Source organism: Thermobia domestica, chromosome 6 (genome assembly GCF_964235325.1).
Source record: "Thermobia domestica chromosome 6, izTheDome1.hap1.1, whole genome shotgun sequence".
NCBI lineage: Eukaryota > Metazoa > Arthropoda > Insecta > Zygentoma > Lepismatidae > Thermobia > Thermobia domestica.
Genome location: NC_137459.1, coordinates 16,844,430 through 16,867,278, shown reverse-complemented (window position 1 = coordinate 16,867,278; position 22,849 = coordinate 16,844,430). Strand labels below are relative to the sequence as shown.

Below are 22,849 nucleotides of genomic sequence, written 5' to 3'. Positions count from 1 at the left end.
ATAAAACATTAGATGAAAAGCAACTCATGACGTTTTTGCTACAAGTGTTCAATATGAGCTCCATTCGTAACACGGCACGCACCGAGTCCATAGGCGAGGAAGGCCTATAAACTTTCCGTCGGAATATAACATAAAAAGCATTCAGGAGCTCCTCCGTGGCTAAGCGGTTATCGTACGCGCCTTTGACGTGGGAGACCCGAGTTTGATTCCCGGTGACGGCTCATGTGGTTCGGATTTCACGTTAATGAGTAGGTCCACGTCTCATATAGCCCCGCTGCTGAACGGAATGTTAAACTCAACAACAATAACAACAACAAAACAAATTCAATTTAGAGAAGTTTCGTTGCAACTATACCATCTCGTGAGGATTTGCTTACCAACAGATGCAAACATTATGAATGTACACATTGCCACTTAGCTCAAATGCCTATTCATCACTGAAGAGGACACAATTCAGATAATCTTCATTGTAATACAGCAACATTTCGTTTGCAAAGTTGGCACAAAAACCGTAGTTTATAGGCTTTAGCGGTTGTAGCAACTGCAAACGATAGGCACGTAATTGTAAGCGTATCCTTAAATTTCTCCACACAGAGGGTTGCACTGTAACTACAGATTCAGTCATTGCATAATGTAAACCCAAAAGACTGTCTGCTCACTAGTCGCCATCTTTGCTCTAGAACTTTCTAACAGACAGACAGAGGAAACGGTTTATGCGCATGCGTGCGTACAAAACTGTTTGAGTTGTTCTTTCACTTGATGGATCCATCTTCTAATATAAATAAAATAAAGAGTTTTTGTGTCTGTCTGTCTGTGTGCGGCATGGGGACCAGACCAGTAAACCGACCAGTTGAAACGCGACAGACACGGTAAATACAACCACACTCTAGTGGCACTGGACGGTGACTAACAAGTTATAACATGTTCCAACCTGATGTTGCCTGTCTTAATGGTTCAGGGTATCGGACAAATTACATCAAATGGTTGTAGCGTGAGCAGCTGTTGCTAAAAGAAAAAAATCATTCATCCTGTTTTTTGATAACGCCTTTGTAATATGATCGACCAAGCAAACATGGTAGGGCACATGAGGACATCGACGGCCATTTTGGAACCACCCTATTGGATTCGGGTTAAAAAAAACTTAAATAGAAGTCATTGTCGATATATTTGTACTTGGAAGTATTTTCCGTGATACGTAGGTTCCTAGCACCATAGCATGGCAAGTCCTCAGGTTGTGGATCGAGGACAAGGCATCAAGATATGAAGGGTAGGTGCGAATATATTAAATAAAGATTCGCGGATGGACTAAAATTGGTAGTTCTCTAGCCTGAGGGCTTGGCGCTGGGCTAACAACCTCATGCTGTAAAAGGGCACTTAGTCAGGAATATTCACAGAAGCCTCGAACCGGGACTATTAACTTGGTACGACATAACAAAAATAAATGAACATGAAATTTGACGCACGGACTATAAGAAGTCTTTACAGGACAGACACATTAAAATACGTAACAAGTAAACAACAGTTATATGCGAGAAATATAGGATGGACCTAGTAGAAGTTCACAAAGTTAGATGGGAAGGAAAGGGAGCAGTGTAGACCGGAAATTTTACATTTCTTTTATGGGAAAGGAAATAAAATGGCAAAAGGAGACGGTGATGATGAGAAATGAATGAAATGGTGGAGTGAAGGAAGTGGGAGGAAACGGTACAACCCTGAGAAAACTCAAGGACGCGGTGTTTGTCCACCACAAAGCTGAATTGGCGCGAGCTGGGATCGAACCAACGACTCCATGCACCAGAGGTGAACGCTGTACCACTGAGTCACTGTGGCCTCCCGGAAGGAAATACAAATTACCAACTGAGGTCAGAGTTTTTCGATCACTAACGAATAATACCAGCAATTAAACGTATTGAAATAGTTAATGTCAGCTATTGCCGAGAAATATAGTATAACACACTACACACACACACTTAGAATGAAACTATAAGTACCCGCATGCTTAAGCTGGGAATTAATAAAACTATAATTATGCTGTTGTGCTACATAGTTGGGAAATACGAAGGCTTACTTTGAAGGAAGTACGCAGACTGAAAGTAGTTGGAAACATAATCCTGAGGCGAATATTTGGACCCGAGAAGGACTAAAATGTGGAATGTTGAAAACTTCATAATGAGCAACCACATATGTTATACTGGTTAACTAACTTTCTTAAGGTCATTAAGACCAGGAGGCTTAGGTGTGCAGGTCATACAGTCAGAATGAAAAATAAATAAATAAATAAATAAAAAATTAAAACGCTTTCAAAATTTTAACTGAAAATCCTATCGTCAGAATTTGGCATACACAATAGTTCCAGTTGGCTAAATATAAAACCAATTGAGAGATTCTGTGAATTCTTTCGTAAGCCTTCGGACTCCAGAGGGCATAGAATTAAATAGGAGTCATTGTAGAAACGACATTAAAAAAAAAAGTTTATAAGCAGCTAAACAACATTGGAACAGTGTAGAAAATGTAAAATGTAATATAAGGAGTAATTGTCAGAGGGACAAAAATGGCAGGATTTATGTTAGGATTTTCAAATTGGATCCATATAAGGTGATACTATTTTGTGGGAGCGCATACTCTCAAAAACATAGAAGAAGCTATTCTAAGAAGACGCTCTTGCTTTTGAGTAGTTGATTAAACGCAATAAAATTGGAAGGGAAAAGTAATTGTAGAAGTATTTGAAGGCTTTGGGGCAAAAGCCCGTTAAGTCCAAAAAGTGAAAGTGTAAAGGAGGTAGCTTCACAAGGGTTTCTCGTCGTCCGATTTTCTTCAAACTTAGCACATATATGCTAGAGCGGAAATATATCGACACGAATTTTTTGTTTCTTTCGGAAAACAAGTTAAGTGGGCAAAGGGTCCCTTTTCGAAAAAGGGTCCCCTTGACTAAAAGGGCCACATTAAAGAAACGAAACTCTCCAGGTGCAAAGATGAATTCAAAGTAGGAAATACGGGTTTTGTCGATCTTGCGAAAAAAGAGTTTCAGGGGGCAATGGCTCCCTTCTAAATGACAAATAACCACGCACAATCCTTACGAAAATTAGATTTCGGTGGAATTGCTTGAAATCGTGATATGTTGTAGATATTGTGTACCTGAGAAAAAGTCTCAATGGGCACAACCAAATATCACTGACCGCTGGCCACTACAGGGCCACATTTTTACAGGACGGATAGGGATTTCAAGAAAATCGTAGACATTTACGTTGGCAGCCCTAGTAACCCTTCTAATTGTCACAAAGACATGAACTATAGCTCGTTGTAAAGGTTATAAAATGCAAATTCCAACGAGCAAACTTTTGTGTCCCTCGTGCCAAACTCGTAGAAGAAAAAAAGATGAAAATTTTGAAGAAAATGATATTTTTTGTTTTTGAAAATTTGTCTCAAGCTGGCAACACTGTTACTTGTCGCACGCAGGAAAAAATATTTTCCCGTGTACGCCAGACATTGGGTACAATCATGTAAAAAAAAGTGAAGGGCGAAAGTTCAATACCAAGTGAGAAAAAAATCCGAATGTGTTTCCTACGAGAATCACTCTGTACATATTTTTCGAAATATTTTGGTCTACCCTGACGTACCTAATTGGCACAGAGATATAAGCCATACCTCGTTTGAAAGCTTATGAGACACAAATTTCAACGAGGTAACCTTTGTGCCCCTCGTGCCCAACCCGTAAAAGAAGAAGAAGAAGAAATTTAAAAAATGAAATAAAGAATACATTTTCTTGAAGTTGGCAACACTGTTATTTGTTGTGCGCAAGAATGGCCATACACAAGGAATCATTATTTAGAATGTTTGTTTATCTTTATTGATACCACTTTTTATGCTTGTAGCTCCTTTGGAGGGAGAGTCTCCCTCCCCCCAAATGCTGAGGGGGAGGGGGAACTAGTACATCCAACTTCTCCCCCACCCTTCCGCTGCTGGACTTCCGATGAGGATGAAATGCACACCGTTGGAAAGTTTGATCCTTCCTAAAGACATAGACTTCTAAATCATCTCTTTAGGTTTATTAGGAGCGAAGTGATGGAGGTTTGAACTGCTGGCTCAACCGTTAAGCCGTTCGTCCTGTAAAGGTTAAACGAGAAGGTAACGGTATTCTGGATTTCCTTGTAATTGGTGTTTGAGATTTCTACATTTAATAGCTGTCACTAATTGCGTCAAAATACTAGGTCAACACTGGAGAAGCTTTCTTTCACAGGGAATCCAACCTATCACTGCATATTACAGTGATCATTCAGTCACACAAGGTCAGTAAATTTTTAATTGGGGGAGAAAATGAAATCGAACTACAGTAGACTCCCGAGTATCCGGCTCGCGATTATTCGTCCTAGTTTTCTTTTATCGTAATTAATTGAGGAAGGCAAGGCGTTTCAACATTGCCAAGGCATTGGAAGCGAGCGTCTGCTACAATTCTCCTATGTGTCGTGTGCAAAATACAAGCTGTGACAGGAAAAGAGCAGCGTTTTGTTCCTTGTTCATTGTTTCATCAGTGTATAACGGGCCTAAGTACAGTACGCTTGCCGCTGTTCCTGATTATTACTGTATTCGTAAATTCTGGGGGTATTCTTAATTTTCATAAAGAAATGAGTCCAGCCTATCCGGCTTTTTTCTTATTCGGCCTACCCTTCCGCCACATTAAGCTGGGTACTCGAGAGTCTACTGTATTTTTTCTTTTTTAGTTTTTAAAACATTTTGTCAATCATACATATTTTTTTCTATTCTTTCTATTCGATGTATGTGAAAATTTTTACAGCTTAAACTTAGGTTCGAATGCATATATTTTATGTGTTTAATTATCCGTAGTTTCTTTATTGTACACCAGGTGCGCATCCTGAAATGTTTGTTGGGAGATATCCAAGCTTCGTGGAGTTGTCCAATACCACAAGCCATTATGTCTATATTGTACTGAACGGGTATTATGCTGCACCCGTCAAGTAACTCTAAAATTCTTCCACCTATATTTTCAGAGAAGAATGATAGAACTAAATTGATTTTATAAAAGAAAGAGTACAGATGAAGTATAAGATCAAATGTTCATGATACATCAATCATTTTCCTGTCAAACAAGCATTGTTTTATTGAGAAAGTGTGTTGAGTAAGGAAGTGTTTGGGATGGATGGATCGGGACCCAGTGGTGCACCTCTCCTGTACACTCACTACTGCAAATAGCACCAATTTCAGTAAAAGTTGAACAAACGGTACTGATTTCTCTTGACCTAACAACTGGTTTTTATATCCAGTAGTTTTCCATAGAACACGTGTTTGAAGGAGGTTCCCATGATTTACAACTGAGAAACTCACGATGTCAGAGCACCGACAGAGAGAAACATGTTTTCCAGAGAAAGGAAATTACCTACATGTTGCCTTACAATCAGTCCATTGCAAAATCTTTTGTAGAACATTGTTGTGAATACAACTCACTATATCAACCACGGGATCATTCATTTCTATTTCATCTTCTTCAGCCTCTTTTGTCCTTTCTTGCTCACTAACATCATCTTCACTTTCTTCGAAAACATCAGAGTCACTATAGTTCTTACTATCTGCTGGAACATACTCACTTCCACTTACTAGTAGTTCACTACATTCTGAGAAGTCTTCGTCCCCAAACAGTGTTTGTTCAATTTCACCTGGATTTATTATCAAGTATCTGCTACCACATTTACAAGTATTTCCCTAAGGCTGATAAAGAACCACAATAGCACAGGTTATTACACTAGTTTCAGCTTCTGCAACAATGCTACTGCAAACAATCTCCGAACACAAACACAAACGAACTAACACACATTTTCTGCAATAAAGCTGCTCTTTGTGAGTATACGCAGTTTGAACTTTCCCAACTCTTTGACAAGTAATGCCATTATGCAGGCATTCATCAAACTACCTAACCTTCAAATCGAAAAGATTTGACAAAATTATTGTGCGCCACTGGTGAAACACTAGGCTTATGGTACAATAAACACTGGTCGCCATGAGCCACCGGTGTCAAAGGAATCCAAATACATGGAAATTCCAGAAAAATAGTATTTTATGTCCAAAGAGGCACCTCAGAATGGATTGCTTCATAAAAATCCCAAAATTCCCTGAAATTTGAATTCTTTTTTTAAAAAAATTATGAAAGTAACGCTTTTCCAACTGCGTTACTTTAATTACCTTATTTTGTAGAACATGCGCGACCGGTGGCGCACGTCCGGGCTAAACGCGCTAAGTTAAGAATTAAGAGCGAGAAAACTTAATGCAGTGGTCCTTACTTTCATTCTTTTCTTTAAAATTTTGTATAGGCGTACATTTATTGGACCAAACCAGTGATGCCAACCCATAGGAAAAATAGCATTTTGTGGGATTTTTTGGCACTAATTTATCGAATAGGGGAAAGGGAATTTTCCTAGAAATTGACATCATATATTGGATTTTTCTCACATTTACTTCATCAGTGTCAACAAAAATTCTCTATAACCATCGAGTAAAGTAATGAGTCTTCAGCAAACATGAAATCAACGCTTATTATCAAATGTTGTTACTGCAAAATGCATGCTAGTGTAGAAGTAATTTATACCATGACTTGGAAAGCTCAAAAAAGCATTAGAGAACATACAGTAAATGGTTCTCTACGGAAGAAAGTAAAATACGAATCAATCGACCGCCAATTTCGGAAACATTCATTCCAATCCATATGAAATAAGTGAAGACTGAAACTGGTCTACTTTCATTAGGTTCAGTAGAAGATTACAATACAAAATTGAGATGGAAGAAGCTAAATTCTGACATCAAAATGTAGTTGTTTTCCTCAACACTTGTAATTACCTATTTGACTTAAGGAAGATGATTTTTATAAACGTAGATAATCGGAATTTACGCATAATTTACTCATATACAGGGTGTTTTAAAAGTCTCCTAACACCCCGTTTAAAATTCGCACGGATGTATTTATATTGAACTTGATGTAGGTAATATACAATACGGCTAGGGGCACACCTTTTGGATAGTGGTTCGTGGACGGTTGCCACCTTGAATGCCGCCATCTTGAATTTCATTTTTTTTTATTTCAAACGATAAGTGGACCATGTGATACATGAACTTAGGCTAGAATTTACTCAGGATGCCATCTGAAATCAGATTTCATTTGTCTTTATTTGGTGAGAAGTTATTCATCTTTATTTGGGGAAGCGCGATGGCTCAGTGGCAGATTGTTCACCTTCGAAGATTGGGGCCCCTAGTTTGATCCCAGCTCGCGCCGTGTGGATTTTCTGGTGGACATCATGGGTTTTTTCGAGGTTCTCCCGTTTCCTCCCACTTTCTTCATTCCACCATTTCATTCATTTCTCATAATCACAGTCTCCTTTAGCCTAACCGGCATACCGTGGGACGTAAAACTGAAAAAGAACTCCTTCGTGGCTAAGCGGTTAGCATACACGTGCCTGTGGCGTGGGAGACCCGGGTTCGTTTCCCGGTGGGAGCTCATGTGGTTCGGATTCCACGTTAATCAGTAGGTCCACGTCTCATATAGCCTCGCTACTGAACGGGACGTTAAACTCAAAATCAACTCAACTCAACTCAAAACTGAAAGATTTCATTTCATTTCCTCTTTATTTGGTGATTATTCCTCTCTTTGCAGGTGGTGAACCATATCGTTAACAACTGAGGAACGCATCCAGATCGTCAAACTGTGGGGTGGGTGAAGTGCTCGTGCAGTAGCAGCCGATTTCAATCAGCGTCATCCACGTCACTCTGTGTCACATGTTGCAGTGACACAGTTATTAACCAAATTTGAAGTGACATGCACGGTCGGGGACAGACCGCGTAGTGGACGACGGACGGAGGACACAATAGCTACGGTAGTGTTGGCATCCTTCTCGAACACACTTCGTCTCTTCGTGCAATGTGATATGAATCCCAGTTTAGTGTACAGGGTGCTACAGAGGCACAAATGGCATCCGTATGACTGCCTGTGAGCAAATTTCCCCAGCTACTCTGCTCCGTGTTCATAGCAATTGGGAGAGGCGTCTGCACACGTGCATTGTCCAGCACGGAGCACATGTAGAGCACATTGTGTAACAGGTGAACATCAATTATCGTTCTCCATAACTTCTCACGAAATAAAGATACATGAAATCTGATTTCAGATTTAACATCCTGAGCAAATTCTAGCCTAAGGTCGTGTATCACATGACCTACCTATCGTTTGAAATAAAAAAAAACTGAAGTTCAAGATGGCGGCCGTCCGCGAATCATCATCCAAAAGGTGTGCTCCTAGCCATGTTGTATATTTCTTACATCAAATTCAATATAAATGCATCAGTGCGGGTTTTAAAAGAGACGGTATTGTACTTTTGAAACACCCTGTATTGAAGAATGTGAGTGACATAGAGTAGTTTTTATTTTCATATTATTGAACTTTTGGTAATTAGTATAGCGTGGGAAATTCTAGAGTAAAATATGAATTTCTGACTCTCGAGAAAGGATTTTATAAAGTTTCAGGTTGGCATCACTGGACCAAATTCAGTTTGAGTGTTACTATTGTTTTGTGTACATACAACTACAGACTGTAGCTGTTTTCTGTTTTAAATTACTTTCAGAGTGGATAATATTGATAACTAAAATGTTTTTATCATTTCCAACCAGTAAGTAAAGCAGATTTCTGACGACCTCTGCGCAACTGCTTAGCCTAGATAAATCATGGAAGACTACATTCAGTAGGAGAATACGTTATTGAAGGTAAAGAATGGCTATGTAGGTCAAATTTATTTTTAAAAAATACAGTTATCAGTTTAATGAATTTTCTGTCTCTGTTTTATCTTCCATAAGAACTAAAAATGTAAAAGGTTGCGAAAGTAGAAGATAAATTTCAAATGCTTGCTTCTGCACGCCATCTTCATTTAATAATTTTATATATATATTATTTACGTAAATTATTATTAATGTAAGTGTATTTTTGTATACGTATGATGCATTGTTCTTTGTTTTAAGGTTAAAACATACTTCCTAGAGAGGCTTTGGTTACAGTTGAATGGAATGGAGGGGGAGGGGGGAGGAAATTGTAGGTAGAAAATTCACAGTGTAGTACATTGTATTTCTGAACAACAACAGTTATGTTCGTATATTTTACGGATAATTACACTTGTTCCCATTTTCCTTGTTACTTGCATATTTTCTGTAATACATTTATTTTTTTTAATTTAAAGTTTACTCGTATTCTAACCTAATACGAAGCTGCCATATTATATAATAGTGTTTCTAATTTATTATTGTGGGATAACAGTGGATCAGTGGTACAACACTTACCTGTGGTTCGGGCGGTCCCTTGTTCGATCACCGGTCAAGTAAGTTTTGCGGTGGAACATCGTATCCGCGGGTTTTCTCGGAGTACTCCGGTTTCCTTCCACAGTCTCATTTCACTAATTCTTCCATAATTACTCACTTGCCTTAAGGTCATAATCATGGGACGTTCAAGATTTCTTTTTCCAATTCACTATTCTTTAAAAATGACATAATTAGGCCATATGTTAAGTAGAAAAATATAAATGTGATTATATTACGTTTATGTTACGGTGATGGAGGAGATGTCAATATTTTATTTGCAACCTAACAGTATGACATTAGTAATTTCCCTGGGAAAAATCAATAAAGGGAAATGTTTACTCTTGGAGGCTGATTTCCTTTTGGACTATCTTCTGAGAGACTACTCATGTAATTATGTTCGTGTTTCATAAGTACAGTTTAATATGGAATCCTATTCACTCTGGGCCCACAATTTAAGATGGAATCCAAATCAGTGAATACTTTCCAATATTTCAAGTCTATCTTTCTGGAAATCGAACACAGGACTGTTCATAAAAAACCCGCGTAGTAGCTACTAAACCAGGGCAGGTCTCCGGAGAACATGGCCCGGGTCCTCCACACCAAAGGCGCATAGTGACCTATGCTAACAGTAGGTATCTATGGAGTAGCTCCAGAGTTACTACCTGATCAATCCCGAATTTGGAGAAAATGCTCTGCTTCCCGACAGCGCTCTGTCAGGACTTTAAAATGTGTCGACGTTCATATTTAGTGATTGGAATTGAATTTCCACGTTATTATACAAAGCATTCGAACTATGAGAAAACCCTATAATACCCGCAAGCAGACAGGCAGGTATGTATCTAGGTATGTACTGTAGCATATAAGCCTATATCTGGACTACATACTATTTAAATTGACCATATTTTTTTGAAGCTTGAGACAACCGTGTTACATCTAAACTAATAGATAGAAAACGCTGAAATTCTGTATAAAGCAAACATCAACAGGTAAAAATTGTTTAAGATACCCAGCAACACCAAGAGATGTACAGCGTTGCCAACCCAGTGTTCGCAGCTTGAGGGAAATTTCCCTAATCTATGGAAATTTCGTAGATAAATTTAGCAAAAAGGGAAATTTTTCCATAAAACGTAAAAATCCGGGGGAATTCTCTCGCTTGCTATTTGACCAATATAAATGGTTAAATTGCCTTCGTTCTTTAGAAATAAACAAATACAATAATAATAATTGGTGTGTATGAGTTCAAAGTAGCATAATTTGCACTCATTGTTAGCTGGGTGTATTTGTATTTTTTGTAAAAATAAAAAAAAAACGTTAAGGAAAATGTAAACAATATATAAACAAAAAGCAAATGAATAAATAAATGTGATTGGCACTTCCTGTAATATAACTAAATTAATATTATCACATAATTTCCGTCATGGGAATTGGACAGTCAACAAACTAAAGAGAATTTGGAAAGGAAAGGGAACGTTTTATCTCAGTCGAGGGAAATTTTCTTAAGGAAACCTACCAACACTATGTTAACCCAATATGAAGTTACATTTTTCAAACTGTACTGTCAGATGATACCGTATTTAAAATCTGCATGTCAGGCGAAACATTTATTACAGAGTGTTACAAACTAAAGACTCTACAGTGTTACAAACATGCATTTCCTTCGGAACGTGGGTGCCGTGGCTCAGTGGTAAAGTGCTCACCTCTAGTGTATGGAGTCCCTAGTTCTATCCCAACGCCCACCAAGTGGTCCTTGTGATGAACAAACACCTGTGCGTGGGTTTTCTCAGGGCTCTCTCGTTTCCTCGTTATGTGGTCATCCGTCTTGATTTGTTTTGTTTTTGAGTTTAGCGTTCCTTTGAGAAGCCTGGCTATAAGAGGCATATAGGTAACGCGGGCTCCGAAACGCATGAGATTCCGCCGGGAATCAAACCCAGATCGTCCACGCCACAGGAGGCGTACGCTGACCGCTTGTCTACGAGGGAGCTGCGTTTCATGCCCAAAAGTGAAGTTTAAAGCTGATACGTTTTGTGATGTTTGTTTAGTGAGCTAAGCCTATTGATCATACTAGTCGGCAACTATTTTCTTTATTAAACATAAAACAGAGGTTTTGGGAAGGAAGCGACTCTGGTCTCCATTCAAGAATTTTACTGTCAACAGAACTTAAGTAAGATCTCACTAAGGAGAACTTGTTCTACCGTGAATTGAGACCAGGTACTTCTAATACGCATACAGTGCAATTAGACATATTGGTGGAAAGAAATATATAAACAAAAAATGGCTATAGATCCAGAAGAAGTAATCCTTTAAGATCAAAATTGTTACAATTACTTCATGTCACGATTCAGGGAAAATGATTATAAAAGGTGTTGTTGTTGATTTTGAGTTTAACGTCCCGTTCAGCGGCGAGGCTATATGAGAGTGGACCTACTGATTAACGTGGAATCCGAACCACGTGAGCTCCCGCCAAGAGATTATAAAAGGTGGTTCGAAAGTGTTTGAAATACGTAAATTATACCGGAACGGAGTACAAATTATAAAATCAATGTCTTTGAATGTGATTTGGTAAAGGGGACAAGCATGGCAGGGTACGTTAGGTTCTTAGGGGCAGTCTTGAAAACTCCATTATTGAACTGAGTCAAAAATTCTAAACTGGAACCATAAAATATGGCACTATTTTCCCGATAGCATATGCTCTCAGAAATATATCAGTGTAATTATTTTTTATTCTGTTTTTATTAATAGTTAACTGTAATTGGTTTTGAGAGCATACTCTACCAGAAAACGGTACTTTTTTAAACCCTTTTTCTAATGTTTCGAATCTAATATTGTGGCTTTCAAGGTAACGTTTTATTCCTGTTTCCATACTTTCGAACAACCCTATAAATTTCTTGTTTAATGACTATATGTAATTTAATTGACCTAACATTTTTTAAACAAAGGAGTGTTTTAAGAAAATAACTCTTGAAATACTGAATCTGAAATATGTCTATGATTTAAAATAAAATTTCAGAATCTTATTAACAAATACTGATATATGTTCATTGTTTTCAGGTCGTTCTAATATTTGTGTTCCAGGATTAAAGCGAAGGGGTTCTGAAAATGGCATCACCATATAGTGCAGTGTGTCTAAGTTTAATATTGAGTGATTACGTTTCATCTTTACGTATTTTGTATAAGTGTAAGTGATTCTAGTGGATGCAGTTGGTTGCTCTGTGTTTGTAAGTGAAGTGCATTATTTTCAAAGTTCACCATTCGTTCTATACACTTTTCGTGAAGTATGTGTGCTGGCAAAGATAGCAAACAATTGTGCTACTTTGACTGTTGATCTCTTTACAAGGATGGCCAACTAAAGGTAAGCAATATGTTTTAATTTGCTCTAAAAAATCAAAGGTACAATATTATTAATTTTCTTATATATGTACTTTAAAGGTAACCAAGGAAGTTCTGTCGCTTTTTCACCCACCACCATCAAACATCCATATGTCACTTAAGACATACGTGGAAGATCAAAATAGTCCCCATCAGCAAAGACGACCCTCTGCCACATTCTGGAAGGCCATTGGATTCCATCGCGGTAGAACTTGGTGGGCCGTGAAGCGAAGATGGTATCAAGTGCATTTTGCACCTCTACTAGGGATTTGAACTGGCGTCCTCTAAGGTGGTTGTCAACAGAATGGAACAGATAAAAATCGGACTATGCAATGTCCGGGGAGTATGACGGATGCAATAGTGTTTCCATTCAAGGCATAGAATGGTGTCCCGAGTCATCCTAGCCATGTGGGGCTTGCCGTTGATTGTAACAGGAGGACACCTTTGCAATTTTGAAGTGCTGGTTCCAGAGTTTTGAGTTTTTCTTGAACACGGCTCAACTGCTGATACTACACAGTTGCATTGATGTTCTGACCAGCTGGTAGCAGTTTCCGATGCACAACGCCGCAAGCAGTCCACCAAAACAGGAGGACCTTCTTCTGGTGCATTGCTTGTTTCGGCTGTTTTGGAACCAGTTCATGAATTCTAACCAATGATGACGGCGCCGTGGAGCTTCGTACAGGACCCACTTCTCATCACATGTCAACACCCTGACCAGAAATGGATTCTTCCTCAGACGAGACAGCAAAGAAACACAGGTGTCTGTTCGCGTTGCCTTCTGGCCCGGAATCAAATCATGTGGGACCCATGGACCCAACTTGTAGTGCATCCCAAGTTGATGATGGTGCTGCCGAATGGTTTGTCCACTCACACTATATCGTAGTCCTAGTTCCTCACATGTCTGGCCACTGTTCGCCTCAATTGCTGTCTGAAGATATTCATTTTGTACATATGTTGTTCTTCCGGTACGTCGTGCGTCTTCGGGTGTTTCGTCACCGTCCCTAAACTTGCTAAGCCGCAGCTGCACTGTCCTCTTAGTCACGACACCCTCACCAAAGGCCTGACATATCTTATACTCTCTGGAGCGGCATTTGACCTCAGTTTAAACTCATTGTGAGGCTCTGTGGAGGTCCCAACTTCACTCTGTCCTTAGGCAAGTTCACGGTGTAACTGAACTGCCACAACCAGGTAGTATTTTGGATATACCCGCACCAACAACTGAGCTTCGTCTTATCTCCATTTGCATTCAACTCACGGTGTGACGGCCAATTGAACACAAACCTCCACAAGAAGGGACTGAACTTTCTTGGTTACATTTATAGCTGAAATGCCCGTTCTTCGCAGGGGAAGAATAGATTTATGGGAAATATTTGAATCCCCTTCCTTCTTAGAATATATATTTCAATAAAAAGTAATAATAAAAATTCAGAATATACTCTACTTTTAATATATTGAAACATCCTATCACACAGTATACGCCTTTAAACAAATTTTTGTGGTTAAAGAATCCAGCTTGAAGTGGATACTATTTTTCAAAAGTCATTTCAAAAGGATCATGTGCTTATTCGACACCGAAAACTACGAATTCGACACAAATCTCATTTTTGACATTTTATTTTCACCTCCCATTCACCGTCTGTTGATTGGGATGAATTTGTACTTATAAGAAGTTGTGAGCGTCACTATTCATTTCAGCAACTTCGGAAACTATGGACTGCACACTATCAGTCATTTTACATTGTTTTCACATATCACTCTTTTTAACTCCCACCCTTTCAATTGTATTTCTGCCACGGTATTTTTTCCAGATTGAAAAATTATATGTCTACCAAGTTTGGATGAAATTGCTCCAGAGTTTGAATTCACATTGGAACTCTCTCCAGTAAACTGGAATCAATCTGTCCAGTAAACTTCGTAAACAACAGTATCAGATGTAGTTTTAACTGCTTTATGTATTTCGCATCTTAACCATGACTTCTAAAATCAACTTTCAGATCGTTGCAAATTGCATCTCTCCTACCCCGGCCCGCCTTTGCATCCCCGATGCTAAATGATCGCAACTGAGATTTGTAGTATTTTTATTTCTTCTCTGCGATATAACTTTTGTCCGCTTTCCATTCAATTATTGCGTGAACTAATGCTTCTATTGTAACCCTATGACTGGCAACATTGCTTTATCAATTACCATTGGAACGACTACCAATGTACAGCCAAAACTGCTGGTCCGATTTAAAAAAAATTCTTACACTTTAGATTGAAAACCTACCATTTCCAGAAACTTTACTACCTTAAAATTTTCTGCCTGCGATCATAACGAAGTTGTCCAATGACAAGGGACTTTGATTACACCCTGTATTTTCATGCTACTTTGTAGACATATAAAGAGAAGGGTAGGCAGTATTCCTTGAGAAAGACTGGTTGTTGGATAGAAATAGATAAAGAATTCAGGTTCTGCAGAAAATTATCTTGCCCGTGTCTGTTTCTTCTTTGCTGACTTCTTGACGTAACCAAGTCTCGGTGATTCCGATGACCAGCTAATAAGTGAAACTGTTAAAGTGACTTCCAACTGTCTTCTGTAAGAGCACCCAAAGCCTTCCAAAGGCTCCCGACAGCCTTTCGAGTCGGGATGTAGACGAGGATATGTAAGGGATCCATCTAGGTTTGATGAGCATCTTATTTCGTCGAAAAATGCCAAAGGCATGAACGCAAAATGGACAAGGAATGTGGAGCTATGGATGGAGACATTCAAAAATAACTTTAGGATTCTGTGCCTCCCAGTCAACTTATGGCACCCATGCCTTTGGAATGATGTGTGGTCAAGGCATCTGCTCCAGTCGTTGTTAATGCTTGCTTTCTAAAGAGAAGCTCGCCATTTCTTTCTTTCAAGTGGCTCCCAATGTGTTCTAAGACGATGGATGAATGCCGAAACGCAAAAGTATCTACAGTGAGTGTAAAAAGTCAGTCATCTTTTCTCTGACCAGACTTGGCACTGCTTGACTTTGTTGACTTTACAAGAAGCGGTAACTTACAGTGTTTGGGTACAAAACCTCGCGGCGATAACCTCGCGGACCAAAACCTCGCCGCCCAAAACCTCGCGGGACAAAATCTCGCCTGGCCAAAACCCCGCCTGTCCAAAACCTCGCCTCCCTAAACCTCGCAGCCCAAAATCTCGCTGGGCCGAAACCTCGCCTGGCCAAAACCTCGCCTCCCAAAACATCGCGGGTCAAAATCTGGCCGGGCCAAAACCTCGCGCCCCAAGATATCGCCATACCCAAAATCTCGCCTGACCAAAACCTGACATCAACATAGATGAGTTTCGAGCCTAGGATGTCTTTAATAATTTCACTTTGACGGCACAACAAAAGGGAGGGGGAGTGGCTAGAGATTTCGGCGCCCCTACTCTCACCACACCAAGCTTTTTTTCTTTTTACTTATAAGAAAAGCAGCAGTATTGTTATATTACACTGAATTTTTATTAAGCTGCTTGGGCAGAGCATTCCAACAGCCAAAAGCGATTATTATGCATTCTTTTGCAAATAAGAGCCGTTTTCAAGAGACATATCCCGCAAGGTTTTGGCGAAGCGAAATTTTGGTTCGCGAGGTTTTGGGCGGCGAGGTTTTGCCCAGGCGAGGTTTTAGCCCGGCGAGATTTTGTCCCGCGAGGTTTTGGGCGGCGAGATTTTGGGTGGCGATGTTTCGGCCGCGAGATTTTGTCCGTATCCCAACTTACAGAGCCGTATTTATTCATCGCCAACATGGAGCATGGCCGGGGTTGGCAAGTTTCGGAAGGCGACAATTTTTTTCAGACCAGTTTTTTTTTTCACACTCTTCAGAAAATTTTAGAAATTCATTATGAATGCAGATGTGAATATGTCATGTGATTTTAATATTTGTCAATATCCAAATGACAAGAACGTATAATTAATATTTTACTTATGCATTTATAATCATTATTTCTCGCCTTTCTTTTATTGTTGAAACCACGTTCTTTTATCATAATTTGAAAATCTTTCCAATGTTGACTAACTTACAGGTTTACATTCAATTTCTTAAAGTTTGTCAACCCAGCTGCCAACGCAAGAAAATTATAAGTGTTTCATTGTAGTGGAAAACATTATTATTCTTGAGCTTGGCTTATTTTCTCACCATCAGCTTGGTGTCATCATCAGCTACTGTCTCAAATCAATTTTATTATCGGTATTTGTTGACGAGAGGAAGGGTCATTTTTATAATGCCTCGGGCCGGCAAACAAGTTAAGTAAGGCCCTGGTAATTACGAATAAAGCATGATTCTCTATATGCTCTTATTTTATTATTATTATTATTTCTTTTACAAGTATGGGGTTGAAACAGTGTTCCTTCCAGGTATGCTTCAAAGGGAATTTGTCGTTTTCTGTGCTAAGATAAAAAAAAAATAAATTGCGTTTATATGTAACTGTTGTTTATGGGATGTCCTTAACAAATAGTGCCTCACTGCAGCCCCATTACATTTGGAAGAAAGCCTGAGGTAAAAAAAAAAAAAAAAAAAAAAAAAAAAAGTAAAATTTGAAAGGTAAGACTTCGGACAGTTATATAATTTGTGCAAAATGTGTATTAATGCGAATTAGCAAAGCCTGAAAATAAGGATTTTACGTAGAAGAAAGGTAGTGAGTAAGAAAATAAAATTTAGGTATTTACGATTTAGGATTTATATTTCTGGGCTTTCGGCATTTAAGGCCATTTAGCCTGTCCCGTTTGAGAGATGACGTCCATCGGCGAGCACAAAATCCGGGGAAATGGAAGGAAGGAAGGACTGGGAAAAGAAGGAAGCGACCTGGAACCTATAAGTTAGTTACCATCCCGGTATTTGCCTGGTGTGAATGAGGAAAACCCAGTAAAAGCTCATTCAGGATGGATGCTATGGGAAAAACTTTTTTTCACTTTTTCGACCGAGTGCCCTCACCGTGAATCGAAAGCGGGACCGCTCGCACCAAGCGCTAGGGCGTTAGCGAATTGACTGAAAATGAAATTGAAACAAGTGTAATTCCTCGTAAATATAAATAAATAAAAAAATAGTGTTGTGCACACAGTTTCTCTCCCTCTCAACACCAGCAGAAACTAATCAGAGATTACAACTAACACTCTGAGTCAGTGGTGTATTCAGAAAGGGGCTGACCCTGCCTTAGTATCGTGGTTCCTCATTTCCTTCGTTCTACCACTTCTTCTATTACCGTTCACTTCCTTTCACTCATTGACATTTTCTTTGGTGTAGAGAGTATGGTTATGGGATATTAAACTTAGATTATTTTCATGTTTTATCAGGGAACGCAAAGAAAATAGGTATAAAAGAAGCAAATAAGATTTTTTGGTAAGTGTTTGAATTACCTTCTCCCTTAGGGTACGCATTTCAATGAAAATGTAATGACAAAAATCAGCAATATCACACTCTTCGCACCGCATCCTTTTTCATTCCATGCCAATGGACTGAACTTGGACTTAAACGTCATCGTGATTGTCACTATACATCTTAGCGACCCTAACAACTAAGTTTGCAGAATGTAACATTATTGTTCTGTGGTGTTTATGCATGGCTTGTAGCTGTTCTTTTTTGTGTGTTTGAAACTCACTAGGGGAAGACAGGATGTCATACACTAATAGTAATGAAAACACATTTTGGCACCGACAACATATGTGAAAAACTAGGTTATCCTCTTGCAGCGTCCTGATCTATATTCGTGGTTAACTGTGGTTCAGAGGATGATACTCCTAGGACATGAAATTAAATGAAATCTTTGTTTTACGTCCCACGTTTATGCCCTGTGTGCTAAAGAAGAAGATGATGATGATGAGAAATGAAGAAAGTGGGAGAAAACGGAAGAACCCCGAGAAAACTCGCGCACACTGTTTGTCCGCCGCAAAGTTCACTTGGCGCAAGCTGAGATCGAAGCAAGGACCCCACACACTAGAGGTGAACACTCAATCACTGAGCCACCGTGGCCTCTTCTAGGACATGTCAATCTGCTATTCAGCAGTTGTAAAACCTGAAGGCAATTATGAACACAGAGTACATTTAACAGGATTGGTAAAAGTATTTTAATGTGAAAATTAATTAACTAATCTTACTGGTTCACATAAAAGCAACTTACAATAATTATACATATAGGCCTAAATATCTTATAAGACCCAGTGACAAGTTTATTTATCTGATTCTTGTAGATTTGGATCTCGAAAGATATGCCCACCATCATTCCCGAACATTCTACTTCCGGCCTGACATATTCATAGTTTCATCACTTCCCTGTACTTTTTTGAAAAATATTCTAGTTAGATTTTATAATATACAATAACATTGATAATAAATATTAAAAAGGAAATATTGACATCGGATTAGAATTTTATAAATCTATATCGCCATTTCTACTTTTATAACTAACATGTTCTGTGATCTTATTGAGAGTTACAGTGTTGTGCAACGCCTTAAATAAGATAAATCAAATACGGACTGAACAAATGCAAATTTTAGTTGCAATTATTTGTTTTCAATAAATGAATATACTATTGATTTTATGTGTTTAGTGTTTTTATGTGAATTTGAAACCCTCTGTTCGACTTAAACTAAGAAATACTTATATAGAGAAAACTAACGGTCAATTTATCCGCCATTTTTGATCCTTCCAAACAAAATTAATACATAGCTTTAACATTGGATATTGTATTGCTAAAACCATTTTATATTTTCATTGGCGTTTTCTTGGATTATTTTGAATTATTTCCAAACTATTGTGTTATTGTAAACACACTAGTTGCGTAGAAAATTTTAAATGTTACAGTAAGCTAGCTGATTACGTTTTTTGCCTCGTACGAAATTAGGATAGCATGTACCTCATTCCATATTGGTCCTCCAAAAATTTGCGTATCTTAACATAATGCAAAACATGCAACAAACAATTATAGCCCCTGTCATGATTATAGCAAAGTAAAACGCAAAAATGTCGTTGTGTTGACGCAAACTGCTCTGGAATGAGGCTAAATATAATTTTTAATGTTAGATATTTTTATCCATCTCAAACTTAAATTAACAATATACGGTGTCTTGCTACTAACAAAAATAAAGTCGTAACTAGACAGTCGAGAAACACTAGTCTCCGTACTACTGGCTGCTTGTGTCATGCAATTCCTATGCAAAATAATCAGTTGTGCTTCCATCTCATCCGAATGCGAATGCGAATGCGAAATTCCCAACAGTGCATTAGACCTGCAAGTTTCTAGAAGGAACGAAAATATATAAATGCAAACGATTCCTATATGATTGTTCTTCCAGAATCTTGGGAATGTAGCGCCACCTATATAAACTGTATTTAATAATTAAAAAAGTAAATAAAAATTACTGGAAATATGAATCACAGAAAGGATAGTATAAAAAAAATACTTTTCATTCTGTGCGTAGTTTTAATATGGGCCATCATAAAAATGGTAGTTTTACTTTGAAAATGAGGGATTGTATGGGAACGACGGCAATATTCGATATTGACTACCGTCAATTACCTGCTTCGCTGTGTTAAAATAAGAAAAATTAGTAATATGTTCCGTTAGTCAGTCACTTTTTAATATTACATAAGCGCTCTCTGATATCGCTCATTTTCCATCATTTTTATCTCCCCATGCTCTGGTGCGGGGTTGAATTTCGATTTAAACGCCATCGGAAGTGTCACTGTTCATCTCAGTGAACACAAAAACTATGGATTCAATACTAATATCAGTAATTTTCGATCATTTTTATTTCTTGCCCCTACCCTTACTCCAAGTTGCGGGGTTGAATTTCGATTTAAAGGCCATCGGAAGTGTCACTGTTCATCTCAGTGAACACAAAAACTATGGATTCGGCACTAATATCCGATATTTACGATCGTTTTAAAATATTTCCCCTTCCTCTTCCGCAAGTTGCAACGTCAAAGTGAAATGATAAAAGCCATCCCAGGACCGAACCTCATCTAAGTTGAAAATTTGACGGAGATCGATCGGGTGGTCCAAGAGGTGCGAAGTGACAAACATAGTAACTTTCATTTCTATATACATTTATGTAGGTGAACAAAATCGGCTGAGAGGTTTTTGAGAAAATCATCTGATTAAAACATCTCATCTACAAGAGTGTTGTACCTCTTGTGGACTTTCCAAGTGGAACGGTTTATGCCATATTATAACGTTGTTAAAGACATATCTATCTATGAAATGCACTGAAGTTTCTAAGAGAAACGTCCGATAAAATCTGATTTTCCCAGGAAAAATGGTTTATGCCACATTATGAAGTAAGTAATGAAATATGAACAAAATCCGTACAGCCTTTCTCAAGAAAATTGTAAATTTTGTTTTTCACCCTTCGGTACTTGGTCTTGATGGTAGAAAGAATATTCGAAAAATGCTTCTAGAGAATCCTATAAAGCCTTAAATTTAAAATTCGGGCTAGATTTATTGAATGCTATGGCCTTTAGTGTATACAGCGGAACGAACGAATGGATAAGTGAACAGACGAATAGGCATTCGGAAATCATTGTGTCAGCATATAGGAGCCATGAAAAATTGTAAATCGTTGACATATGGAAGTCGATTATTTCCACGATCACTATCTTTTCTTGTTTTCTCAAAAGCATTAATAAAACAGCATATAAAAGGATATCGAGCTTACAAAATTCTTTCGTTTTAACGAAGATTTGGTGGAGTAAGGTTGTGGGAGGAAACGGGAATACCCTGAGAAAACCCATGGGCACGATGATGTCTACCACAAACTTACGTGGCCGTGTATCGAACCAGGGACCACACACACCGTAGGTAAGCACTCTACCACTGAGCCACCGTGCCCCCTGGCATATAAAAGGTAGTAAAAAATATCCCTTTTATTTATTTTACAAAAAGTAAGGAAATCACAATATTGTATAATTTCTCCTGAATCATGCATTTTTTAGTCATATCATCCTACTCAACTATAGTGCAATAGCCCAAATTTGTGATCCCATGTTTGACAGTAGCCTCGATTAAATCTAAAACTGAATAATATCCATTTATCTTTTCTCTAGTAATAGAAAAAACAAAAATACACAATGGGAGCACGGTGGCTTCGTGGTAGAGCTCTTACCTCTGGTGCGTGTGGTCCCTGGTTCGATCTGTGGCCAAGTAAATTTGTGGTGGACAACATCGTTCCCCTTGAGTTTTCTCGACGTACTCCCGTTTTCTCCCACTTTCACATGTCACCAATTCTTCCATCATCATTCACTTGCTTTGATCATAGTCTTTCTCAACCTAATAGACATAATCGTGGGACCTTAAACATAAAGATTACATTTCATTTGATTCGATAAAAATACACGAACACACTCTTAAAAAAATATATTTTCTCTGTTACATCTCATTGAGTTATCAATCTTATTTTCACGTGCTAGCTTTTAGACGTTTCTCTATTTATCACACGTTCGTAGCTCGTTTTTTACACACATATTTTTTTAAATGGACCACAGAACGTTGCCAACAATAAAAATAGTCGAATTATGTTTCATAGAATTTTCTGATTTCAGCATGCTTTGTTACGCGTTTACAATGTAAACTTCTTCCAGATGATGTTGGAAGCTGCTTTTCAGATACCGAAGTTGTGGCCAAACTTCTCTCCATTGAGGGATTGTCCTATGTCATTGCTGCTCTGATGGCGTGCATTGTATAGGAATTCGAAGGGCCTCGGGTCGTGTTCTATTCACAATTCCGATTGGCCACCTATTGCAGGAGGCCTGTTGGTCACATCGTCGTGTGGTGAAAAGTCCATAAACCCCTTCCTGAAAGAAACCACTTCTACCTTCACCGTTTCATTCATCGTGCCATACAGGTACTGTTATTAAGTACAGGCCTCAGTGTTGCCAGCAATGTATCGGGACATAACCCCGGTTAAATGCGTTGTTCGGGAGATCAGTGAAAGTCGACATTTTTTAATCGTGGGCAACCCCCTGTTAAACGAATTTAAAGTAATGCATCTCTTACTAATGGACAACCCATTGAACTACAACGAGTGAGCGCACTTATGGAGTAAAATTTTTGAACGCCATGCCTTTATGCAACCAACAATACACAATAGCATGGAAGGTTTCATAACATCGTGCTACTACTGTTAATTTCAATACTTCCGA

At 38.5% G+C, this 22,849-nt stretch overlaps 1 protein-coding gene across 5 annotated transcripts in view; it reads left to right on the top strand.

The window, feature by feature from the left end:
• The window catches only part of LOC145687854 (dnaJ homolog subfamily C member 25 homolog), a 315,599-nt gene that overhangs the window by 186,667 nt on the left and 106,083 nt on the right, over window positions 1–22,849 (top strand). For all 5 annotated transcript variants that reach the window (XR_014131802.1, XR_014131799.1, XR_014131801.1 and 2 more), the window contains exon 6: window positions 12,388–12,688. The gene's annotated coding sequence lies outside the window, so the exon portion shown is untranslated. The remainder of the gene's footprint in view (window positions 1–12,387; window positions 12,689–22,849) is intronic.